The sequence below is a fragment of the Vicugna pacos genome, chromosome 12 (assembly GCF_048564905.1).
Source record: "Vicugna pacos chromosome 12, VicPac4, whole genome shotgun sequence".
Classification (NCBI taxonomy): domain Eukaryota; kingdom Metazoa; phylum Chordata; class Mammalia; order Artiodactyla; family Camelidae; genus Vicugna; species Vicugna pacos.
Window position 1 is genome coordinate 17,794,431 of NC_132998.1, and position 25,588 is coordinate 17,820,018.

Sequence of the window (25,588 nt, forward strand, 5' to 3'; positions counted from 1 at the left end):
TTGGCCGCGGCTGCGTCACTGCAGGGGGTCTGTGACACCCAGACTGGGTCCGTGTCGCAGAAAATGGGGGAGGTGGGCATGGGCGATTTGTTGGCTGTGTAGACAGGGAAAGCAGATACTGGACTGCAGCACCAGGAGGGCTTCACATCGGCTGCCCGCACGGCTTCTGTTTGCTGCATCACGACCAACTCTTCCCTTGATTCTCTCCTGCGTGGAAACCCGTTCAGTGGCTCCAGAGTTGGGGCGATGTGGGGCTCGGGGAGGTGAGGGTGCGTTAGCCTGTGTCCGCCGCTTAGGCTCGCCTGTCACCTACTGGCGTCCGCAGGGAGGGTGCCGATTCTCCCCTAATGCGCTGGGGAAAGGGCCGATTGCTTTTTGGCTGGGGTTCATCAGCTCCCCGCCTCCCCCCCCCGCCCCCCAGCAGTGGTGTTTTTTAAAGGTACCACGTATAAGGAAAAAATGGGAGCGTCCTCTTCCCTTTAGGCAGAAAAAGTTGAAGAAACTAGGCATGTTAATAATTAGCAGGACCGGGACTCAGAATGCAGCAGAAAGCTGTTCAATTTTCATTGCCCTCTAAGAAAAACAAACGGCATCGCCGGTGACTATTGGCAGCGCCGCGTTATTTGGGGGACTTCGGGAAAACTGTCCACAGATTGCCTTCAGGAGGCTGAAGAAGGAGGCGGGGGTGGGGGAGGGACGGCTGGCATCGCCCTGAGTCCCAGCTTGCCTAAGGAGGGTTCAGAATCACAAGCCAAACACGTTTGGTTGCTGATTTTGAGGTGGATGAGAGGCAGAACTGCGGCCCTGAGCAAGATGAAGAACACAGCATGGGGGCGTCCTGGAGGAAAAGAACATGGAAGGGTCCTGCCTCTCCCAGGAGCTCAGATGCATTTGTGCTATAAAAAGCATGCATATATATGTAGCTTTTCCGTTGGGTCTCCTGAAGGGCAGATTGTACTCAATGAAACTGTATTTGTGCATGCGGTATAGTTTTGTCTCCCTCCCCATTTTCATCAGTACTTGGGAAGGCAGTGTCTGCAGCTGATGTTACATAATCGATGTGTTCAACCATTGGCTGTTTTTTAGCGTGCTTTTGGAGTAGAAGGAACTTCCATCTGTTACTTCAGACAAACCCAAGGTGTAGACGAGTGAGGGTTGCTGACTGTTTGCTCTGGTCCGGCTCCAGATGTGTGAGCTCAGCTGTTGCCTGTCACTTAGGTGACAACTGGCCTTTTCCCACTAAGCCTTTGCTGTCTGTGTTATCCTTAGTGAAGTGTCAATGCTCAGCCGCCTTCTATTATCAGAGTGGACTCTAGCCCCTTGGGAGGCGGCAGCCTTGTTTGACCATCCAACAGAATTTCTGTTTTCAGACTCTAGGAAGAAAAAAAAAATCCTATGACAGCAAGATAGATACATTTTGAATTGAGCACCAACTTAATCCAAAGATTCTGCTTTAATCAAGACAGCTCTGGAAGGATGACGCAATATTTGTCAAGCCTTTTTCTCTGGAACAATATTTACTCCCACTGGGGGATTTTCAACTTAAACAGCAGCCATTTATCTTGCTGTCTGGTGGGGCCCGGTTCAGTTGGCCTCCATGTGGTCCTAGCCTAGGTGGCTGGGCCCGGCCTGGGACAGGAATCTGTCATTGTAGCCCCAGCTGGAGCCTGAAGAAAGCAAAACACAGCACCTGCTGGTACTGGGGGGGGGGGTGTTTCTAAATGCATCAACTGGTGAGTCAGGAAACAGAGAAGGAGATATTTTACAAGGCCTTCCAGAAATGTTTATACAAAGGATTTAAAGGTTAGCAATGCACGCACTCTACATATTAAAACGCAAAGGTGCTAGAAATAAATGGACATTACCCGCAGTTGAAAGTTAGCACACTTGCTGATAAACTTGAAAATCTCTGCTTTAATAAGCCATGGCTAACATTAGCGATTCCTTCTTGTGACTAAGCCTAGGAAGAAAGGAAGGAGGGAGGAAGAGGGAGTTTTGGAGGACCAGAGGGCTGGGTAGGACATAGAGGTAACCATATTGATGTGAGTCGATGGGTGTAGTACATTAATTTTTCCCTCCTTAATTTGTTACTGATGGGTGATTTATCAATGAGTGAGCCTATTGGTTCACAGGTTTCTAAAGAAAAGTGACATATTTTACTAAAGTGACAGATTCAATTAGTTCTGCCAGCAATACCAATGAAACTTAGTGTATCATGTTTTTAAAATCAAGGTCCATGGAACCACCATTTGTCTCTACAATAAAAGAGGTTGTAATGAGTCAACTTGGGTCACTGAAATAAAATCAAATGCTAGCTAGGGGGAAAAAAACCCTTATAAGGTTAATACCTAAACTATTAAGTTTAGAGTCAGATGTGGGTAAAAGTCTGCTTATTCCAAATATTCTCTGCTATGATAACTCTGAAAAGACACAAACGAAAAAAGATTAAAATTTAAAGTGTCTTAATTTGGATTTTAAAAAGTAAGCTGAAATCTAAGTTTTATAATTGACACTGTAAGATCATTAAAACTTTTTGTAATTTATCTGAAAACAAAGCACAGAGAGTTGAGTATTATGAATGACTGCTTATAATTATGAGTGACTGTTCATGAAATGGAACAAGAATTTTTAAAATTATTTTCCAGTAATTAACTCTTTTAGTGATGTAGACCTGTAGCTGGGTTATCCATATTCCAGGAAACAGTTTTCAGAGAAGATTATCATTAGCAGTTAATTTTCTGGTTAAAGCAGTTTATAGAGTACATTTTTCCTTTTAAAGAAGGAAAGTAATTTAAAAAGTCAAAGCAATTCTCCTCTGTGCATAGAAATGGCAAAGATGCCTCTAGACCAGAATAGACTCTTTCCCCTTGGGAAGAAAAAAATTATCCTTTTCTCCCCCTCCATTTTATATAAAATAGTTCTAATTGTTTCATTCTCATTAGTGTGACCATATTCCGTTTGCTTAAATCTGGGTATAATTATTTTGCAATGAAGAGGAGTTAAGGGAGTGAATGGGTTGTGTTTCTTGGTTGGTTGGTTGGTTGGTTGGTTGGTGTTTTAAGGGGCCATTCCTGCCTTTTATTCTGCTCATAGAAGACAGCATGGCCATATTGTGCACTATTATCTTTAGAAGATTGGTGTGACCGAACAAGCGGGGAGAGGAAAGTACAGTCGTCTTGGTGCCAAGTCCTGCATTGGCTGCTGTTTCTCGAAACCTCGGGCGGCACGTGGAGCCAGAGCAGAGTGCCAGGGCCCGGGCTGGAGTCAGGGAAGCTGCAGAAGCATCCCTTTTCTGGAATTCTCCATCTCCGGATACCCACAAGAGTAGCTCCTCAACTCCACCAGGAACCAGGAACCAGCCTTCTTGTTTATGGCCTGCAGAGCTGAAGGCCCAGAGGTTACCTCCTTGTGTGGGTGGAGGAACATTGTGGAACAGTGGGAAAGGCCTGGCCCGAAATTGCACAGGGGCTCCACCCCAGCCTCTGTTTCCCTCCCCTTCCCACCCCCAGCACCTCCCAAAGGAGGGATGGTGAGAAGAGACATGCTTTGCAAGTTGGAGCACGCTGATGTCATGACACTTCTGGCGCAGAGACACGACAGAATAATCGGATCCCTTTCCTGCGTGCCAGAATGACACGATTTTTCCAAGACCCATTCCCCAGCCAGGGGTCCACTGGCACTGACTATTTCCAGTTCCTGGGGGTTGGAGAAGAGGGGGGAATCAGACCTCTCGAAGAGAATGTGATAATTCTTCCTGTGTCTCTGTTCCGGGTGCTCATTTAGACTAAACTTTAAATGCATCTTGGTCCCTTTTGAAGGGACCTCTCTAGGAACAAGAATGATTGCCCAGCCTGAACTGATTAGACCTTTCCAGATTCATTTCCCTGCGAGGAGAGATTTGAAAATGAAAATGAAAATAAAAATGTCAGCAAGGCAGAAGCCAATGTAAACATTTTAAAACTTAGAGCCGTAAACTAGCAAGCAGCTGTCATTTACCTCTACTTAACTTTTTCCCTCCTTTCCATAATTTGGTCCTAAGTGATCCTGAAAAAAAATAAAACCACTGACCAATTAAACAGCAGTTGCATTTTTCTCACTGGTAGATTTGGGGTAAACTCGTGGGACAGAAGCCTTTCATTTCTAGTGGATTACACTTCAGGGGAAAAAAAAAAACACGTTAGGGCTGTGTTATTTCAGTTGTTGGAGAACTGAAGTCATGTACTCCCTTCTGAGAATTTTGTCCCAGTTGCTGATTTATAGCTTTTGCTTTGTGTACGTGTCTCTCTGTCTTCTTCTCTTCTGGTTGGGCCTCTGGAAAGAAAGCGTTGTCAATAATACAGTGAAAATATTGTAGTCAGATGCGCTGGGTAAGGAGACCTCTCCGTGCACGGCGCACTCCCCGAGCTGCCCTGCTTTTATCTGAGGGGCAGATCCCACAGCTCACAATTATGGTCTTTGACTTTGGTAACAATTCTGTTTGAAATGTTTCCAATTACACACAATATTGGCGGCATGTAGCAGCTGCACGCCAAAAAAGCATTTCCAAGTGTGTTCCAAGAATCAGGCTGTGATTGCTTTTAATTTAAATAAAGGCTATTTGGTTTCCTGTGAAGTTTTTTATAACCACCTCTGACCAGCAGCCCCCTGCCCATTTTTTGTTGCCTTAAAAAAAAAAAAAAGTCTGGTAGAAACTAGCCACCACTTAATGTGATACAATATTGGCCCTGGTTTTTCTAGGATGGCCTTTGGCTTTGCACAAGCATGAGAACGGTTCAGTAAAGGAAACTTTAAAGAAACGTTGTGCAGCAGTTTGGATTTCCCCAAAGAAGAAAAGAAGGAAAGGTTATCTGATAACATATTGTAAGTAGCCAATGTCTTCCTCCCCCTGCCCTCCTCCTTTAGGGATCTGTCATTATAATGATCTTTTTAGGTCCCTGAAGATTATTTGGTATGGTGTCCTTCCTTCAGATTCTTCTGTTTTTCTTTTTGTGAGCCAATGAACATATGTTAAGGACACATTGAAAGGTAGAGAAGGGGTGGGAGGTCTAGCTTAGTGGTAGAGTGCATGCTCAGTGTGTACAAGGTCCTGGGTTCAAGCCCCAGTGCCTCCCTTAAGGGGAAATAAATAAACAGCTAGAAATAAATCATATATACGTGTATATATATATATATATATATATATATATATATATGAAAAAAGGGTAGAGAATGGACAATAAGAATATTCTTAAAACAGTTGGGGCAGGATGGAGGGGGAGGGAAGAGAGGGGAGAAAGGAACCAGGGAATAATTTCACCATTCTCCAGCAACCAAACCCTCCAGATCGCCCCCTCTGTGGGCTTGAAGCCTCTGAACACTGCAACCTTTTAAAAACAGTAGAGGCTTAAATCTTTTAATAGCTACCAGATATACTTGACTTATGAAATCTGAAAATAAGAAAATATACACTCTCTGGACTTGGAGTGAAGGGATTAGTTACAGGACTGGGGGGTTCTGTTTCCAGGATGGTCTTTTGGCCCATTTGAAACATAACACCTCGAGCTAGAGGGTATCCAATAGCTGAGGTGCTAAGATGGTCCTAATTAAGGTGTTTTCACATAGGCTCTTTCAGTCCTGGCAAAAAACATCCCATAGAATACAGAGCTCCTTTGGGTTGAACAGTAGTTGACTTGCATAAATGCCAGCCATCACTTCTGGCATTTTTGGAAATTTTCCATCGTGTAATAAATAGTGCTGTATAATCCAAATTTGTAAATGCCATGTTTCACATAGCCCCCGTAGAGCCAGCTGAAATTCACCCAGGCTGCTGGGGTGCATTGAGATCCTGGAGGTTAGGTTACCGCCTAAACCCGATGTATCACCACTAATGAGCGATGGTGGAGGCCTTTGATCAAAGCTAGAGGCGCGAGGTGAGCCTTCGCAAAGCAGTGCACTGTGGGAAGTGCCCACCAACCGCCGCTTGGACTTGTTCTTCCTCCTTGGAAACTCCTTCAATTAAGCAAACCTTTTCGGAGGAAATTTGCCCAGGTCGAGGTAAAATGAGGTTTCTGTTGCTTTACCAGCTGAGCTCCCCCGCCTGCCAAACCCTCACCCCACCCAGGCCCATTGCTATAGTGACAAAACCCACTATAGTAACTATGGTTGAAATAGAAAGTCTATTAAAACCCTTCTCTGTACTGGCCAGCTCCTCTGCCCTAGCTGAAATGCTGCCTTCTAGATACACACGCGCACACTCGCGCACGCACACACACACACCACTTTTTCAGTCTAATAATAGTGAACTGATTTAAACCATGTTATAGTTTCACCAAAGGCAAATGTGCTTCTTTTTTTTTTCCTTTTATCTCAATGATAAGTAAATAACATGATCTTCTGAAGAAACTCCTAACTTGTTTACTGTAATTGATGTTTCCAACTATGTTATTTACATGCTTGAATAATCTAAGTTCCTTCATTAGGATCTGAAAAAGAGCTAGATAGTATGGTATTTTGTTTTGCTTTCAGACCTCTCTGCCAGACAGCTTCAGGAACTGTTAGACTTTCTGTAAGAAGACTGCTTAGTGCTCTGGTGTTGAAATGCTGGTTATAATGTGTGTCGGAAGGAGACGGCATTCTGAATTCTTCTGTAACTATGTAATTAACAAGTATGTTCACTGCTTGAAGTATATGCACGTTACATAATCTTTAGGAAGAGATAAAGTTAGGTCTGAAATGCATTAGAGAAGCACAGATGTTTCTTGTAAGAAAATACACATGCTTCATAGGAATTTTGAACTGCTTTCTGATGCTTTGCTTTGTTCATTGCAAGGATCAGATGAGTAATCTCACTGAGTTGCCTTAGTTTCTTATTTACACAGGCCTTGGGGAAAGGGCTGAAGTGATAAATAACTTGCCCCCCTCACCAAGTTCTGAAATGCTTTAGCCTTTTATGTTTTTGTGAATGTGAAGGGAGGGAATAAAATATACAGAGAAGATGTTTGTGTTTAACTAACTTAATCACTTAAGTTCCCTTTGTGGGTCTATAAGCTTAAACAGCTTGTCAGGCTAATAGCCAAAAACACGTCCTCAAGTCCTGCCAAATGTGTTAAAAGCAGACCAGACTGTCTTTATATTGAGGTATTGGAAACTTCTTTTTTAACCTTCTGAATTTTAGGAATAAACCAGAAAAATTGCTCTCTCCTTCTCCTTACCCACAAAACCCCAAATTGTTATTCATTGCAGTGCTGAAATGAGAAACTGATAGGAATAATGGTTTTTGTGCAGGAGTGGTTTAAACTAGCTTGACTTGACTGTTTAAGCAGGAAGCAACTGGGTTACTGTGGTACATGATGGGTCTTTGTTTTTTATGTGTTTGTATTGCCTGTGCACGCTGGCTTGTTTACTTCGGTTCAGTAACTTTTGGTCAAGTGCTTGTCCATTTATCCTGTTTCTTCTTGAGCAGAGATTCAAGAATAGACAGTAGGGATGTGGTATAATAGTGCAGAAAAAAGACAGTTTTTCTACCATCATTTTCTGAAAATCAGAAAATTTGGACTGTAGTAAAATAGCTGTGTGATTTCTGGCCAGGCACTCAGCCTCTCTGGGCCTCAGTTTCCTCATATATAAAATGAGGGAATTAGGCCAGATCAGTGCATGTTAACCAAAGGTTTGCACCATAAACACCAGTGGAGCTTTTTCAAAATGCAGATACACAGAGATTTTTAGGCAGTAGGGTTTGGGTGGGATTTTGCACATTTAACTTGAAAAAGCTCCTCGAGTAATTTGATGCACAGCTGTGGTTAAGAGCCACTAAATTAAGTGATCTCCAAGATTTCCTCCCAGTTCTAGAATTTTATGTTTCTAATCCTGCTAAGCTGAACATTGTCCCCTCCTTTCCTTTCTCCCTTCCTTCCTTCCTTTCTCTTTTGTTCATTTGTTCATGCATTTGTTCTTAACAGCTATGTTCCCTACTGTTGCTGTCAAAATATTATAGACATCATGTTAATTCAGTTCCAGAAAGAGCCATGTTCTGCTCCTGTGAGTAGATGGTAATTGATGGAAGGGCGGAGCTATGTTACTCACCATTGCATACCCAGCACCTGACACGATGCGTTGTGGACACTTGACGCTTAGTGTCACAGAGTGGACACTTGACAGCTGCAGAGGGCCCAGGGAGTCAGGAAACTCTGAAAATGTGTTGACCACAAAATAATATGGTCAACATGCTGTAGTGTACACAGAAGTATAAATATAACGTTGTACACGTGGCGCTTCTATGTTATAAGCCAGTGTTAAACTGCAATAAAAGATAAATTAAAAATAAAATAAAGTAATATGCTCAAATGTTTTTTGTCAACTTCCAGACACCTTTCAGGTAAAGTGCCTCAAAAGTCAGAACAATGGGTATCATTGTTCATCTGAAAAACAGCATAATAAATACATTATTTCCCGTATGTTTCTAGACTCTGGGGATACTCGGTGTATTGGCTGGATTTTTTCCCCCAGATTAACAGTTGGTCTCATTGCTTTAAATGTGGAGGTACTTTACCTGAAAATGTATCTGGACGTTGACAAAACAGAAAAAAGAAAAGATACTAAGCATATGGCTTGAAAGTGTAATTAACATGTTATTGAAAAAGTTTATCCTATGAAAACCATAGTTTGCAGTTTGTTGTATGTTTCCTTATCTCTTGGGCTCCTGCATTTGTTGAATGACTGTCTGATTTTCTGCCATCACCTATGTGTGTGAGCTTAAGGAAATAACCCAGCCAAATCACTACAGAGGTTTCAAAGTTTATCCAACAAATTTACAGCTTTATTATGATTTTAAGTCTCATTTGAAAATATTTTTAATTACAAAGGTCAAAAATTTTAAATAGGTCTTTATTAATACAAATTTCTTAATAAAGTGTGTGTGTAACTAGCCCTTTGGGTTTTTTTTTTTTCAACAAGAGATGCTAATCCACTTTTTCTGGGATTTGTGTAGGATCTCTTTACAGACATGATTCCACTTCATATAGTTCATATCATATAAAGTACTTTAAAACGGTCCATATCCACAGTGTGTGTAGGTGTGTTTATTTCTTGTTCTAGATAAAATAAATCAGAGAAATCTCCAACAAATGTGAGGAGCACACTTGCAGTTTTTCCCATACTAACAATGACATGTCTGAAAGTTTTATTATTCTTGGTTGCAAAGTTTTGTGGAAATTGATTCAAAGAGTTTGTTGCTCATTTTGTGTCTTTGCTTTTTTCTTCAGTCTTTAAAAAAAAAACTAGGTTATTTCCTGTCATTATCCATTCTTACCATCACTGTAGAACATGGGGTAAATAAAAAAAACCAGTCCGTGACTGCTGGCTGTGTCTACGTGGTAGGAACAAAAGGAGAAGTTTGATGCTTACCTAGTTGACTTGATTTTTTGGTGGTGGTTGTATGTTACCATTCTTGGGGGGAGGGGAGAGGTGGTGTTTTGCATTCAACTAAAAAAGAACTTCAAAAACTCGTCATTCTAAAACCTGGACAACTCTTCAGTTCCCTTTGAACCTTTTCACTGTAGAAGCATGGCCAGTAGCAAAATCAGTCGTTTTTTCCCACTGTACGCCTATTGCCAAATCAAATAACAGGGGCCTCAGAGTGGACATTGACACCTGAATTATCTGCTTGGGTTGTTTGCACAAAGTAACTGGAAGACTCTCTCTTAGTCACTAGGTGAGGAGAGACTACTGTGAGGCATTTTAGTCAGGAAAAAAGCTTAAGAAGTCACTAAACAGGGCTTCAGGATCATTGGAGATAAATGGAGAGCTGGTTCAGAGTATTGTATAAAGCCCTGTTGTTTGTAGGTTTCACTTCCCTGAAGTTTCACGGCTAATCTCCCTGTTTGTGCTGGGCTGCAGGCTAATCACAAAAGGACACGTGTCGGTTTTTCCAGGTGGGATCATGGCTCTCTCCAGCCTTTCAGGTGTCAGCTCAAAAGCCGTCTGATATCAGGGAAGCCTTCCCTGATCACTGTACATAGAAGCACCCCACCTTCCCCAGCCACCACCCAGCACTCCCCAGACCTCCTAACCCGCTTTACTTTTCTCCATAGCACTTGTCACCACTGGACAGACACTTACTTAGTATAGCTGTTTGTTGCGTGAAGAAATCTCTGTGCTGTCTTGTCTCCTGCTTTCTCTCCCCAATCTTAGAGCGGTGCTGGCACATAGCAGGCAGTTAATAAATGCCTGCAGAATGAATGACTGCAAAAATTTAGGGAGCCTGGAATCAGAACACCCCCTCCCCAATCTTATAATATGTGTAAATAAGCTAGAGAGTTTTACGCTTATATTCTCATTCTTGTAATAGGACTGTAAAGTTAGCAAATGGCCACCCTCATTTTACCGGGTAGGCATTTGTGGACCATTTTAATGTTTAGAAACAGAAACGAGCATTCTGTTTTCATTTAAGTGAGAATTTCCAAAATAGCTTTTTTTTCGTGTGTTTTGGGGGGTTTTGGGGGGCAGCTATAGTGGAGTTTCTGAGCTGTTTCCTCCCTTATCTGAATAAAGCCAGAGAATTGTCCTGGAGTGTGAGGGGAGAGACCAATCAGATACCCCTCCTCCCTTTTCTCCACCACAAAGTGATCAATGACACGTAATCATATAGTGAACGGATGCCATATTAATAGACGTGAGACTGAATATTTGCAATGAGGAGGCTGTGTGACTTTCCCCTTCATAATACACCCATGCTACTCTGTAACCTGTAAAAAAAAAATACAGGCAGTATCTTCAGACAGACTTGTGGTGTTGCCTTGTTTGTTAAAACAAGGGTGATGGGCTGTCTTTCTCTTGAGAAACCCTGACTTAAATTCCAGAGGTGAAAAGCTAATCCCCTAAGTGATTGCAACCAGCTTCCTAGGAAACCTAGTTGCTTGAAATTATTATTTTAATGTCTTAGCTTCCAGGGCTAAATTGGCAGTGAGTCAACTTTCCTATTAAGGAGCTGCGCCAACCTATTTGTCCAGAAATTATCATGTTTTAACTTGGGGGTTCTTTGCTAATAATAAGGCTAATACCTCAGAAGTGCACAGAGCACTTTCAGATTCATCTCATTTATCTTCACGGCATCTTTGTGTGGAGGTCTAACCAAGGTTATCCCCAGCTCGCTGATGGAGAAGCTGCCTGTTAGTTCAAGTTGCACCTTCCTACGGATCTTTGGTTTGGCGATTCCTAAGTAAATTGTGGTTTGATTTTTAGAAAGAAAGAAAAGAAAAGGGGAGGGGAATAAACAAGCATAAAATAATCTGTCTAGAATCGTTTGATGATGTTTTACTGTTTCGTAAATGTTGCTGTGTGTGTATTTGTTCTGTATTAAATGCTTTTAGATAATTGTAGCCTCAGTGACTACTAACTTGCATGTGATCTTGGATAAGTTGCTTAATTTTCTAGACTCCTTGCCCACTCTGTGCCTCAGTTTCCCTAATGATGAAGTGAGAGGCCCGATGACCTTGTGAGGCTTAAAATTTCCTTGATTCTAAAATACTGGATTTGGAGGCTGTAACTTCAGGGGGATAGATAACAAATGGGAGCTGATAGTGTTATTTTTATTATTAATTATGATCATTACCTAATTCCCTGACTAGAATTATTGAACAGTCTACTCAACATTGTTCATGTTAACCAGGTGCAACTTAAAAAAAAAAAAGAAAAGGTCTATTTATTCATGATTCAGTGTGGCCAGTTCAAAATTCAGCAGTAGCTGTGTTTTAAAGACCTAAGAGAATACACACTTCCCCTTACCAAAAGTCTGGTTTAATAGGTTACATTATAATTTAATATAAGGAGCTAAAAAATGCAGTAACATTGAGCGCAAATTACTACTCTGATGTAGTTACAACAATGGCACACTTATATTCGTCCTGAAAGTTACAAATACGAGTCGTGTGCTTATGCATGGGAAATGTGGAGAATTTATAAAGTAGAACTCAAAGTAGTATGTTCACTTACGTATGCAATCACATAGTGATTGTAATTTTTGTTTAAAATGTGTATGTCTGCTGACCAAATTGGAACTAATTTGGGGAGGTTTAGAGAACGTTTGCTGGAAGATAAGAATAGCCCAACATCCATTTTAGTTACATTTAGTTGCATTTTTTTTTTAACCACAAAAATATCCTTATCTCTCCCACTCCCCAAATAAAAGCTGGTGTAAATAAGTGGTGAGTGGTGAAACTCCTTCTGCTTTAATCTTAAATAATACACGTCGGTATATGTCACCATACCTACTGGCCTGGATGTTCCATTTTTGTTAGCACTGTGTTTAATTACATCACTGACTTTTAAGCAAAGTCTCAGGCCCTTGGATCTTAGTCACATTCTAATTAGGCTGAGCCTGAAGTTGCAGACGGCCCACAGGGGAAGCAGTACCCCATTCGTATTATATCTGAGAAGGTGGAGTTTGTGAGTTGTTCAGGTGAACCCAGCAGTGAGCTGTGGCCCATCTCCCAGCAGATCCGTAAGTGACTATGAAATGCCGCTCCAAAGGCAAGGACTCTCAAAATGTGACATTAATAATCACCAGTTTGAATCTGGGTCACTTCAGCCATGACTCAAAAGATCAAACGCTATCAGATGGTAATGAGTGTGTGAAAGTACCGCAGGAAGGCATTCCATTTCTTAATGACACCTTTGTGGGCCCTCTCAGCAGACTGTTAGACGGTGGGAGAAAAATAAAGGCGCATCTGCTGCTCGGTCTGGAGGCCAGCCCTCCAGGTTACAGTCGGCATACTTTTGCAAAGATGTTTTAGGAACAGCTCACGGTGGTTCCAGCTTCTTAAATGGATATACAGAACCTTTCATCTTCTGCCTCTTTTCCTGACCATTTATTCACTTCAAAGTGCTGGTAGCTGTTTTTGCATACTTTTGACTGCCTTTTCTCTCCTCTGAAAAGTAAAAAGAAATTGCACTTGCAGATGCGTGTTAACCATTTCATGTTAAACTTTCCCATTTGTATTTCAGTTTGGGGTCATCCTTTTCATTTCAACACATCTTTCTGGAGCCCTGTGGTTTGCCAGGCACTGTGCTAGGCTCTGGGAACAATGCAGACATCAAATAAGAGTGGTTCCTGTCTTTAAAGAGCTCACTTTGTTGTTGGGAAGGAAGGCATTTACTTGTGAAATACTGTGGTAGAGGCAGGAAGAGAGAAATGTACTAGATATAGTAGTGACAGAAAGCCAAAAGTGGAAGTCATTTATTCTGGGTGAATTGTTAAGGAAGGCTCCAGAGAGGAGGAGGTGGTTGATCTGGGTCTTGACGACTGAATAGGAGTTGGCCAGGCCGTTAGAAATGGACAATGACTCATTTTTAGGCAGAAGGAGAAGTGTGTGCAAAGGCAGGAAACATGAGACAAACATGATGTTCAGTTAATTGTGAGTCCTTTCATTGGGCTTTAAGATTCATTATGCTTTTAGTCATGGACTTATTGCCACCTTTATAAAACAGTTTCAATCAGAGACAAGAGATGAGTTTTGACAACTTTAATCGTGAGCCTCTTTCTTCTCGGTGGTTGACTTTAAGATTCTGAATAAGAGCTGTCTGGTCTCCCTCAAAGTTGCACTAACCTGGCCAACCAACCAGGTATTTATTTACACCTGAGTCTCTTCATTGTTATATTGGTACAATCTAGATTTATTTACTTTGCAGTTTCAGTGCCAGGTTTCAATTTCCAGCCTCGAGTGTTTAGACAACATTATATAATAAGTGTTACACTTTTATGACATTTGCTTTAGTACAGTAAGAGCTTTCCATGAAAGCTAATGGTTGGGGGAAAAAAAAGAAGCCCAAATGTCACCAAGTGGCCTCCAGATGTGTTTTATTGTGTTGGTATCTCTGTTTTGTTTTCATAAAAACCTTTTCTTAAGTTTAAAAAAACCTTGCGAAGCAGAAATAGCAGACAATAGACTCATAGGAGACGAACTATTTTCTTCATTTCCTGATTGTTACTTCTTGATCTCCTGTTTCAGAAACCGTGATTCAGCCGGAAAAATCCACAACAATGTAATTAAAGTACTGTACTTTAAAAAAGCAAATCACAGTATGTTTGGTTTTCAAAGATAAGCTCACTTCTCAGGTTGGGAGGCCCACTTTGTTTCAATGTACGGGTCTTCAGTGTGGCGATATTAAATTTGTGATTTAACATCTTTCAGAATTTCTGCCGTCTAATTGTTCACTGAGCAATCAGTATGTTTTCAGGCAGTCTGGCATGTGATAAATATTTTGCAGCATATGCGGCTGAACATGCCAGTTTCAAAGGGCTTTCCAAGCTTTAATGAATTTTCACAACAACCAGATACACTCTGCTTTACTGACGAGAAGTCCACAGACAGCGGAGTTCAGAGTGAGGCCCGGATTCGTCTAGCAAAGTAGTTTACAGACTTTTGCAGGATAGCTGAACACTCTTCTCAAACACAAGATTATCTGGAACTCCAGCACGTCAAGTAGGACTGTTCTTGCTGGGAGGAAGAAAGGGAGTTCATTATAGGGCTGCCAGATTTATCAAAATTAAAAACAAAACAAAACCGAGATGCCCATTTAATTTGAATTTCAGATAAACAGGTTTTTGTAATTAACAGATAAAATAATTTGTAGTACAAGTGTGTCTCAGATATGGTGTGTCCCTTAAAGAATGATTGATGGTTTATCTGAAATTCAGACTTAGCCATGCATCCTGTACTTCTTCCCGGCAGCTGGAGGTTCCTGTTTATAGTCCCACCCTTGTGGTGCCCTATTATCCTCCTCAGCCAGGCAAGGGTCCTGGTTCCCTGAACACGGTTTGAAAACCACAGATAAAAGAAATCCATGCAAAGGCCGGGAGAGAAATAGTAATACATTTTTCGTCTCAGTCCAGATTTAGAAAATATCATCACTCCCTTGGCTGTGTTAGAGGATCTCCGTGATCATTGTAAGGAATTATTGCCTTTACTTGGCCTTCCTTGTTCCTTAGGACGAAATACTGAAGTCTCCCAATCTTTGGGAACAATGTTCGTTAAGTCACCTGTTTGTAGAAGTCAGCAATTTAGCTCCTGTGAGGAAGGAGAATTGCAGGTGGCCCAGAGTCTACAGATACAGAGAAAATTGGATGGGAGCTTCTGAGCCTGATTCCAAGGTAACCCACAGAGAGGTGTCCGGCATGGGCCCCATCTTGATCTTTTGGTCTACTTGGCATGTAGACCTCAGCGGTCCTGGCTTGAGGATGACACCCATGAAAGTAATTCAGTTATTTTGCCCCATTGTTTTAAAGCAGCCCTCAGATGTTAGTCTCATTTCTCAGGCTGACTCTTTATTAGAATATTCTTATTTATTTGACCATTATATTCCTCAGTGTCACTGTGTACGGTCTAAGTAGCTATCAGAAGCCACTCAATTTGTTTAGGGTGAAACAGTCCTGCAGTGCTCAAGGATTCACTGATAAAAAAAATTTCTTTTCAAAACTTAAAAGAAACTGAGGACCCTCTCCTGGATCTGTGGGTCCCAGGTGCTTTGGATTTGCCACCTTGCACGGGTGACCGACTAACTCTATATGAAATTTCTGTATTTGCCAAATATTAGTCGTGGTTTATTTTTTGATAGGTAGGTTAGGAATGGATATGACTTTTTTGGTCCCTTTTTCATTATTTCCAAAATGTGTGCTGTAAGTGTGTTATCTTTTATGTAAGAACAAGAAGTATTAGTGATACATTTTAAACATTTGGTGGGGGGGAGGGGGAAGCCCGTAAATGTTTCTATGTTTAAAGTTTCTAAAGTATAAATGAATTCCATCTGGGATATAGATCATTTTTATTTGCAAATGCTGATAGATCTTTGAAGGCTAATTGTAATACGAAATCTACCCAAATTATCCACACTTAAAATTGATCTCTCATTCATCCATCTGTCTTATTCATTCAACAAATACCTACTGAAGGACCAGGTATATTCCTATACAACACAAGAAAGGGGGTGATGAATGGATGCAAAAGGAAAGTGACGTCCAGAGATGTGACCCACCCGCTCCATCCTTCAGGACTCCACCGTATGGTGGGCAGGGCTGGGGAGTGCACTCATGGGGGTAGTAGACCCTAAGTGGGGAGGAAAGATGCTTGCTTGGCCTCAGTTAGCAAATGAGACTCCGATGCTCATTGCTCGTTGAGCCAAAGTGGCTTTCACGAGGCTGTTTGTCACGGTCAGTACCTGAAGACCCAGGGCACCCGAGTCCTGTTAGGGGTTCGTCATCTTGCATTGCAAAACCAAGCACAAGCTCCCATCCCAGGAGCTGGATTCAAAAAGCCACCAGAATCCCTGCTGATTTCCAAACCCAAGGCCTAGGACCAGAGTCCATCTGCTTCTCACCCGCTGGCTTTCACTGTGGGCTGGGTTTGTGCTGGATGATTTCATCCTCCCCTAGGCTGGTTTCAGGGATTTTGTTTTTGATCAACTATGGAATAGAAGCTGCAGGGACATTTACTTTTTTCTGTTACCCTCTTTTTGAAGGTGCCTTGGAGGAAGAAATAGCCTCTTCATAAAATCCCTTTTACTGATCTTTTTTGTTGACTGTGAAATCTCTAATATGGAGAAACCCAAAATACTTGAATTGTTTTTCTCTTCTAATATTAACATGTGCAAAAAATTACCTATTCATGATGTCTATACTTACTTTCACAGTTCAAACAGGCTACCTTTTACTATACATTTTTCAGTGGCTCCATGAAGGTAGAATTTGACAGGTGATTTGAGGGGATTTGCACGATAAAGCCTAGGAAATTAAAGGTTTTTATATTTGCTAAGACAACTTTTGGGGTCAAGGTTAAATTCACACAAGCTATTGCATGTTAAATTAACTCAGTTATTGTTGACATTAACATGTAAATACTTGCAAAAATAGCCTCCTAAATATACGAAAGAGTTGCTTTAAAATAAAGCTAAATATTTTCTTCTTTATTTTGACTATATGTTTGAAAGTTTATCTAATAATTTTCAAGAACTCACTGAATATGGAATTTTTAACTTGTTAACAGATTGCCCATTTGGACTTGGGAATCCACTGAAATAAATATGAAAGAATTTTCTAAAAATTTATTTTACTTATGAGTAAACTAGGTGTTTTCTAGAAAGAAAAATAGGGATGCTATTCAGAATTGCCTGATTGTAATTCTGTTGAGCCGTTGAAATCAGATCAGTGTCTTGACCGGTTGAGCTGCCAGATGGAATTTTATCTAAAACCAGTACACTTCGTTCATACTTTAGGACCCCTGTGAATTTAATCACAAAATCACTTCATACCCTGTTTGGAAGGCAGCCACTTAAGCGTGGAATATGACAATTGTTTAACAGTGCATAGTAAAACTTAAATGAGGGAACTGTATCCAGTTGAAACTTCCAGGGTAATTCAGGTAGGTGGACATAGCCACCCAGGTGTCTTGGAACCACTCCAGTTCCAGTTGGCTAATGAGCTCACTGGGCTGAGGTCTCCCTTTCTACTTTACTTGTCCATTAGCACAGTGCCACCCAACAGCATGCTGGAGTATTGACTTCACATTGATTCACAAAGGAATGCCTTGGGCTACACAGCGACTCTCAGGTCTCTTGCAGGTGTCTCCGCGGGACTCAGTCCAGAATCTGTGCTGTTTGGCTGCTGCCACAACCTTTCGGCTGCACTGCCCGATGCCACACTGCTCTTCTTAGACACGGACCTTGGTGGGGCTGCATGTTTCCCTTATTGATCCATCTGTTGTAGGGATGACATCACCACAAAGGAGTTAATTTTTCTGGTTTCGAGGGTCACGTTTAATTGCAGGGGTCAGCTAAGGATAATAAATGACTGCTTTTTGCTTTCCTCCATGTCTGTGCCTCACTTTTTCTCTAAGACTGCTGAACCAGGCAATCAGTTTCCTTAACTGGCCCAGCTGGTACCATAAGGATGACATACAGGCTGCATAAAGGTTCCTGCTATCTGTGGAAAACCTGAGCTCCCCAGTGCAGAAAGTTAAATACAGAACATCCTTACATGGACTTGCTCATAGAAAGCCTCTGCATCCAGTAGGAGAAAGGAGGCACTAGATGGCAGTCTTAAACAGACTTGAAATGACCTTTCCTCTCTTAAAACAAATGCATTATCTAAAAGCAGTCAACTTCTGACACGGAAATGACAAGAAAGCGGGGGTAGAAATACTCATATCAGACAAAACAGGCTTTAAAACAAAGGCCATAAAGAAAGATAAAGAAGGACAGTATACAGTGATGAAAGGAACAATACAAGAAGAGGATATTACACTCGTTAACATATGTGCACCCAATATAGGAGCACCTAAGTATGTAAAACGAAGACTAACAGACATAAAGGGAGATATCCATGGGAACAGAATAACAGTAGGAAGACTTTAACACCCGCACTGACATCATTGGTCAGATCTTCCAGACAAAAGCAGTCCCTTCTGTTCCAAATGAACTTGGACTTGAGCTCTACTTTATAAATATTGCAAATCTAAGAGCAATATGAAGTTTAAAATTGTGGAATTTTGCTTTGGATATGAAAAAGTATTTCATATACTGGTCTTCCTCAACCTACAGGTTTGTCCTTATCAAACATACACTGTAGATTGAAAACACCAAAAGTTGAAAATGCGTTGAGCACGCCTCCCCTACTGAACATCATCGCTCAGCGTAGCCTACCTGAATCGTGCTCAGAACACTTACGTTACATTTACAGTTGGGCAAAATCATCTAACACAAAGCCTGTTTTACAAGAGTGTTGAGTATCTCAGGTGGCTTATTGACTACTGTACTGAAAGTGAAAAACATAATGGTTGTGTGGGTACAGAACGGTTGTGAGGGTGTCAGTCGTGTACCCTCGTGACCGCAGGGCTGACTGAGAGCTGCAGCTGCTGCCCTGCCCAGCAGCACAAGAGAGGATCACACTGCGTATCACTAGGCGAGGGGAAAAATCAAAATTCAAAATTCCAAGTACGGCATTTACTGTCTGCTTCTTGCTTTCACACCTTGGTGAAACTGAAATATTGTAAGTTGAACCATCTTACGTTTGGGAGGACCATCTGTATGCTTTAAAGGTCCATCCCTTTAAACCTCGCTGAGCAGGTTCATTTACTGAGTTATCCTAATTATCTGTTTTAACTTTACATTTTAAAATGCTGTCAGAGTCTTTTTACATTTTAAAAGCTAGAAAAAGTGATAGTATGTTCATAAAGTGGAAAAGTATGCAACTGTTAAAGATAACAGCAGTTAACGTGGCAAAAAAGGCAGATTATAAAATAGAACAGGATTTGAGCCCTCTTTTGAGGAGAACGGTATGTATTCACCGACGTTAGTATGTTTGCATGCCTGAGTTGGTCTCTGGGAGATGGGACAATGGATTTTTTTTTCTTTCTGCTTATTATTTTTCTACCAAAACTGTATTTCTTCTGCATGGCAGTAGAGTTTTTTAAATGTACACAGTAGGGTAAAATTGCCTTCCTGATCTAAGATGGGCTTCTTGAAAATACTGCTTCCTGTCATTTCACTTCTTCCATCTAGGATGTTTGCCACCTTATCTCGTGTGCTTTTCCATGTTGTAAAGTTAGTATTTATACTGTGGGATTTCGTCAGTTAAAATAATACAAAAAGCGTTCTGATGCGCCATAGTATGGTGAAAATGATATTATGCATATTATCAAATTCTACCTAGATCTTAAGGATGATTTGTATGTTTCTCCGGATTCCATTCACAGTGAACATCAAATAGGCACACATCATGTATTATCAGAAATTATAAATCCTGGGTGGTAAGGTTGGAGATGCAGCTTTGCAGGGGTTGAAGTGAGTTTCCTTTTGGTGTCCATCCTCATCCGTACGTGTGTTTAAAAGAAATGCATATCCCACCTAAAGACGATAACATTTATGCTTCTTCCCTTTCCTTCTTGGATGCTGATGTCATTTGGGAATTAATGTTCCATTTTGAGGCAGAGAAAAGTGTGATTAAAAAATAATAATTAAAGTATGTTTTTAGAAATTAACAAAAATACACCAGACATTTAATTCCTTTCGGGAAATACCCCAGAAACAATCTGGCAAGACTGAAAATGTCTATACCAGACTGTCCCCTGGTAGCTTTTTTAAGGAGAGCTCACAAAGCGTAGTGCCATTCAGAAGGGGTCAGTTTAGACTTTTGAGAGACATTACAGATTATTCGAGAGTCTATCCTGCCCTTAATAGAACTTATGCCACAGAGTATGTATTCCTTCCATACTCGTTCATCAGTGGATTCTGTCTTATCAAGAGCATCTTTAGTACACAGCAGGTCATTTGGGTTGGTAATTTCTACATACCCAAAATAAAAGGCTTTAGAGAAGGGTTTTTAGTAAGGTCTAAATCCGCTGGACATTTCATTAATGTGGTCCCCCCCAAGACCAATTAGTTGCAAATAATGCTTTTAAATACTGAAAATAATCTTTCTGTCCCTCATATACAGAAATTGGAATAGTGAGGTGATTCGCTAACCCTTTGGCAAAGGTGACTTGCAGAATCATCCAATTCATTCAGCCTCAGACCGCATCGCAGTGCTGAAAACACAAGACCGTTTATCTCTTTATATCTTACCTTCTGCGCTCTGAACTTAGAGGCCCTGAGGGAAAACAATTATGTGTTACTCTATTTCTGTTTGTAGAATAAGCGTATAGAAGGGGCTCAAAATGTTTTAACTTGATGAGTAAATAAATATTTCTCAAGTGCAAAGCCAAGTTTGGGCCACCTGATGACCCTATCAGCCCCTGTGAGATCACTGTCCATTCCTGTATCTCTGGTGTCTGGCTGAGAAAGTACAAAACGTTTGATGAATGCGATGGGGCTGGGGTTGGGGGGAGGGACGGGGGCAGTTCTTAAGTTTAATTAAGGCTTCAGAGTTGAAAAGGCTTTTTACACACATTCTCCTTTAATCTTGGTAACAAACTGTGGGGTGACTGTCTCGTCTTAGAAATGAAGGATCAGATGATTGGGAGAACCCCTGTGGGTCACACGGTTACTAAATGTGAGCACTGGACTAGAAGCCAGGTTGGCTGACACAGTCCAGGATGCTCTGCCCCAGTTTGCTTGAGGCCAACACGTGGAGTACTTCCTCTGAGACACGCTGTCACCTCCCCGGCCAGCCACTCTGCTGGCCCCTGTCCATCCTCAAAGCTTCTCCTCCACCTGTATCTGTCCTTCTAGGTCAGTAGCTTCAGAAACCACCTCGTTATCCAAGTCAGAAACCTGGATGTGACCCTCACCCTCTCTTTTCTGCATTCCTTCAACCACACGTCCCACCTAATTTACCTTCTGGACATTTCTGGGACCAACCATCCTCCTCTCCTCTCCCCAAGGTTCAGTCTTTCATCTTAGTCACTAATCTGCCATCCAGGCTTCTGGCCTCCGGCCCTGCTCCCTTCACACCACAGCGTGGTCTGTCATAAGTGAAAACTGGACTCTGCCATGTCTGTGTTCAAACTGTGCTTCTCCCGTGAGCCTGCGCCATCAGCATCTCCCTCGAGCCTCTCCTTCGCCTTTGCCCATCTAGCAGCACAGCGAGACAGAGCATCGCCCTGATTTGCTTAGGTTGTCTCTTTCCAGGGCAGAGCCACATTTTCCTCTCTGGCCCCTCCTCCCCAGATCCTCATTGCCACCCATTCTAGGTGAACATAGTCGCCACAGAATCAGACAGACCTCAGAGCCAGAGGAAACTTGGAGGAGGGTCCTCAGAGGGCAGTTGGAGTTCTCCCATCAGTTCCCTTACTCAGTCCTTAAGCGCCCTCCCCTCACCAGCCTCTGGGATCATGATGTCAGCACTGGTTTAAAAAGAAAAAAGGAAGCTAGGGAAATTGGCTGTGGGTGGAAGGCACTTAGCAAAACACGGCACATGCAAACAAATTTTCCACAGAACAAATGGGTAAACCTGCAGGATTGGCCGGGCTCTGCCACTAAGGGGGAGGTGCTGCTTTGGTTGCTGGTGAGAGTGAACCCAGAAAAAGGGCTCCCTTTTTGTTTACCTCTTCTCTCTCCCTGTGTCCCCTAGAGCGCCCATCATATTCCATGCTGCCGTCTTTAATGCCGGTTGGTCACTGATGACCTCTGAGAAGGCACCACTTAGGGAAGGGGGCATGTGTCCAGGAGGCTGAGATGGGACAGTTGCTCCCCTGCCCCTGCTTCATGCCCCCTTTCCCCAAAACACACCCCTTCCAGGCAGAGATACTTCCTGACGTCTCTTGGTTCTAACAGCGACCCCGCCCACTGGTTACCTTCTACCCACTGTTGCTCACCTCTCTCCAACTTGCCAGGCTGGTGAGAGTTTTGGAAGAACCCCCTGTTTTAAAACTTTCAGAACTGATGACCTCTCGCCTGGGTCCTGTGCTGCTTCAGTGTTCTCTCAGCCCTGGGCGAGCTGCTATTCCCAGGAGGCTGGTGGTCTCCCCTGACAACTCAGATGTCCCTGAATCTGGGAACCCCAACTGAGACAATTAATACTGGTGTTCGAACTTGGCTGTACTGACTCAGATATTTATGCAGGATACTTTCAAGCACGTGGTCTCAATATTACCTCCTTTTAGGATTCTTTGTTTATTTTATGTTTGCTAGTGTTCTTGCCTCAAATATATATGTTTTTAAATAAATGCAAATTAAATGCAAGTTAATCCTTTCTGCAATAACTGAGTTACTGTTCTTGATTGCCAGTGACATTAAGCGCTACATCTGGATGCATTGCAGTAAGTGTGTCCTTTTGCTTTCGTTTGCATTCCACTAGGACTTTGGAATCCAAATGATTCTGAAACCAACAAAAATTAAATTAAATCCTTTTACAACTAACCCTCCCAAGGATGTTTCTTTGAATACTTCAGTAAAGTTTGGGAAATGTTATTCTGATGTTTAAAAATATGACCTCCAGAAAGATTTCGTAGCATTTTGGAAAGGGACATTTTTCATAATGGGTGATGGGTGGGGTGATGAGTCCAATTGTCTTGATGTCATTTCACTTTAGAGTTGCGCCATATTTAGGATGACTCTACATCCTGGTTTATGTCCATTGTGCCAACATAGTTATTAATTACATTCAAAAAGTGGCCTGGTGTGCATGATAAATTATATGTTCTCCCAAGTCTAGTCTATTTGATTATCAAACAGTTGATCAGGAGTTTTGTTTGTCTATAATTAAGTCTTGCAAAGAGATGCAAAAAAAAAATCATTGGGCTTGTAAAACATCTCCAGTATTCATGCAGTTTGAGAAAAAAAGCAGTCAGTAATCTTACTCATCCTGCTTGAACTTGGCTCACCACAGGCAAGTTTCTATTTGTGGCAGTAACTTAGCTCTTTATCTTCCAGAGCCGTGAAATTGTCCTGATTACAATTTTAAATTTTTAATTAAATCTCCTAAAATTGGAATGCACGTTATGTCTTTGTTGGTGATCCAGTGTTTCTGGCCCCATCAACTGTGTTAGCAGCAAACTTTCTTCTACCTTTGTATCATTTTTTTTCTCTCTTTTCTACCTGTGACTTCAGGTGCAGAAGCCACTTGTCATATAAGAAGACTGTTCATGTCTCTTTTCTGCATTATGAAGTTGATATTTAAATTTTACCTGTAGATCTCTTTGCCTTGCTTTGATTCTTTCTCATCTGTTTGCTATTGAATCCTTATCCCTTTGGTTTTTCTTACATGTATTTATTTCTCATTTCTATCATTGCCTGTTCTCATTTTTTCCTTTTTTTTTTTTAACTTATATTGAAGGTATCTTCCAGAAGTGTTTTATTTCAGAATTCACTTCCGCTGATTCCACGAACATTTCAAGTACGTTAGCAACTTTTCCTAATTTCCTTTGGCTCTATTATGTATATGATATACTTTGAGTCTGTTATCAACATCTTTTACATCTTCAAAATGTGTTTCACTCTTTTACACAATTTCTAGTGAGGATTCCTGTCCCCGTCCTAATCTTTCCCTTGGTAGTCTTACCATGTTAGCACATATGTTTTAATTTTCTAATACAATAAATGAGATAAGATATCTTTGCCTTTTGATTGATTTGAAAATGGGAGGTGAGACATTACATTTTCACCTGTTTGTCTTAGGGCAGCTGTAAGATGATACAGTTCAATGGCTGTGACAGATTCCCCACAGAGATTTTGAATTAGCAATAGATCTTGGCCATTCTTAGAGCTGACTTTTCATAGTTACTGTACATAAGTACTGAGTCCTTGTCATTAAAAATGGGCATCTAAAATGGACAATAAGATAAATTTCATTTTACACCCTGATGAAATCTCTAGTGAGGATTTGTGATGTGTGTATTAGCCTGCAATTAAAAACCACTTGTGGGCTTCTAGAAATATGACCTTTTAAATGTAAGCCAAATTAGTTCATTAGTTCTCAGAATAGAGTTGACTTTCTACTGTGAGTAACGCAGATTTGAAACACGAAATTTGAAAACACATTTTCACCAAAGACAGATGCCGTTGCTGTTGAATGGAGTAGAAAAAAATAGCATTCAGAAGGAAAACTTGGGTGGAGTAACAGGAAAGTTTCGTAGAAAAGAAGGTCAGAGAAGTGACAGGGAGGGGTTAGAAAGGGCTTCCATCATGAAAAATGCCTTTGTCTGCTGGAGACTTCCCTATTGTGTGATTATCTTTTTAATCGATCTTTCCCTCACACACACACACAAAGGAAAACAGAAGAAAGGTTATTACTAAATATATCGTCCCCTTGTTGCCTCAGTGGCCACCGTCTTGCTATAGCGGATGACAGTGTATGATGAGTAGCAGGCATCGGAGGATGTTGGTTTGATAAAGTATAACCCCTAAGCCACTTCCCCAACATGATCTTCCTAATATCTTCAAAAAGTGTCTGCGGCTTATCTGGGTCTAATCTTGTCTGGCAACGTGACAAATGCCCCAGGGAAGTGGGAAGGATATAACCTGTCTTCAGAGATTTATAGCATCTCAGGCATCACAAATCCTGCAAGACATTTTTGTTCTTTGGGGGCTAGGACTCCACTGATGTTTTTTATATCATTAACACGAGTTAGCGATATTACTCCTGGTCATCGGAACTGCTAGTGGTCCTTGTTTTTTTTTTTTTCATTGCATGAAGATGGTGCTTTTGACCTGCCAAGATTAAGGGATTTTTTTTCCAGAATCAGATAAATGTACATCCATTCTGCCTCCTGTTCCTTGTGCCGGCGCTGACCATGTGTGAGATGACTGTCCAGGTTGGGGCTACTGGCTTCAGGCACAGCAAAGCCCAGACGTAGTAACTGCCTAGTCCAGAATCAAATATAGAAATAACAAATGCTTGCCTTTAATGGAAGGTTGGATCACTTATTCTCCCTCTCCCTCTCCCTCTCTGTCTCTGACATTTTTTCCACACCCTCCAACAAATAGCCTCAGACAATAGAAATGGTATAAATAAGTATGAATGATGAATTCAAAGTCTAAGAATATCTAAATGTTGAAAGATTTCCTGGGGTATCTGAAAATTTTCTTCTCCACTTGAAGTTTGAAGAAATTGTTTCTACTTATTTCTTTTCCAGTGTTCATAGAACTGTTGGTTAGCACATTAATTTTGTGAAGTGATGTTTGCGGA

General features: G+C 41.4%; 1 protein-coding gene across 3 annotated transcripts in view; it reads left to right on the top strand.

Annotated features, from left to right (window-relative positions):
* Positions 1-25,588, top strand: part of PRICKLE1 (prickle planar cell polarity protein 1) — a 100,375-nt gene that overhangs the window by 552 nt on the left and 74,235 nt on the right. Inside the window, exons 1-2 of one of the 3 annotated variants that reach the window (XM_072972968.1) lie at positions 30-263; positions 4,738-4,860. The exons of 1 other annotated variant lie outside the window; for it this stretch is intronic. The gene's annotated coding sequence lies outside the window, so the exon portion shown is untranslated. Of the gene's footprint in view, positions 1-29; positions 264-4,737; positions 4,861-25,588 lie in introns of those variants that run through there. One more of the 3 variants, XM_072972970.1, reaches the window with a different exon arrangement.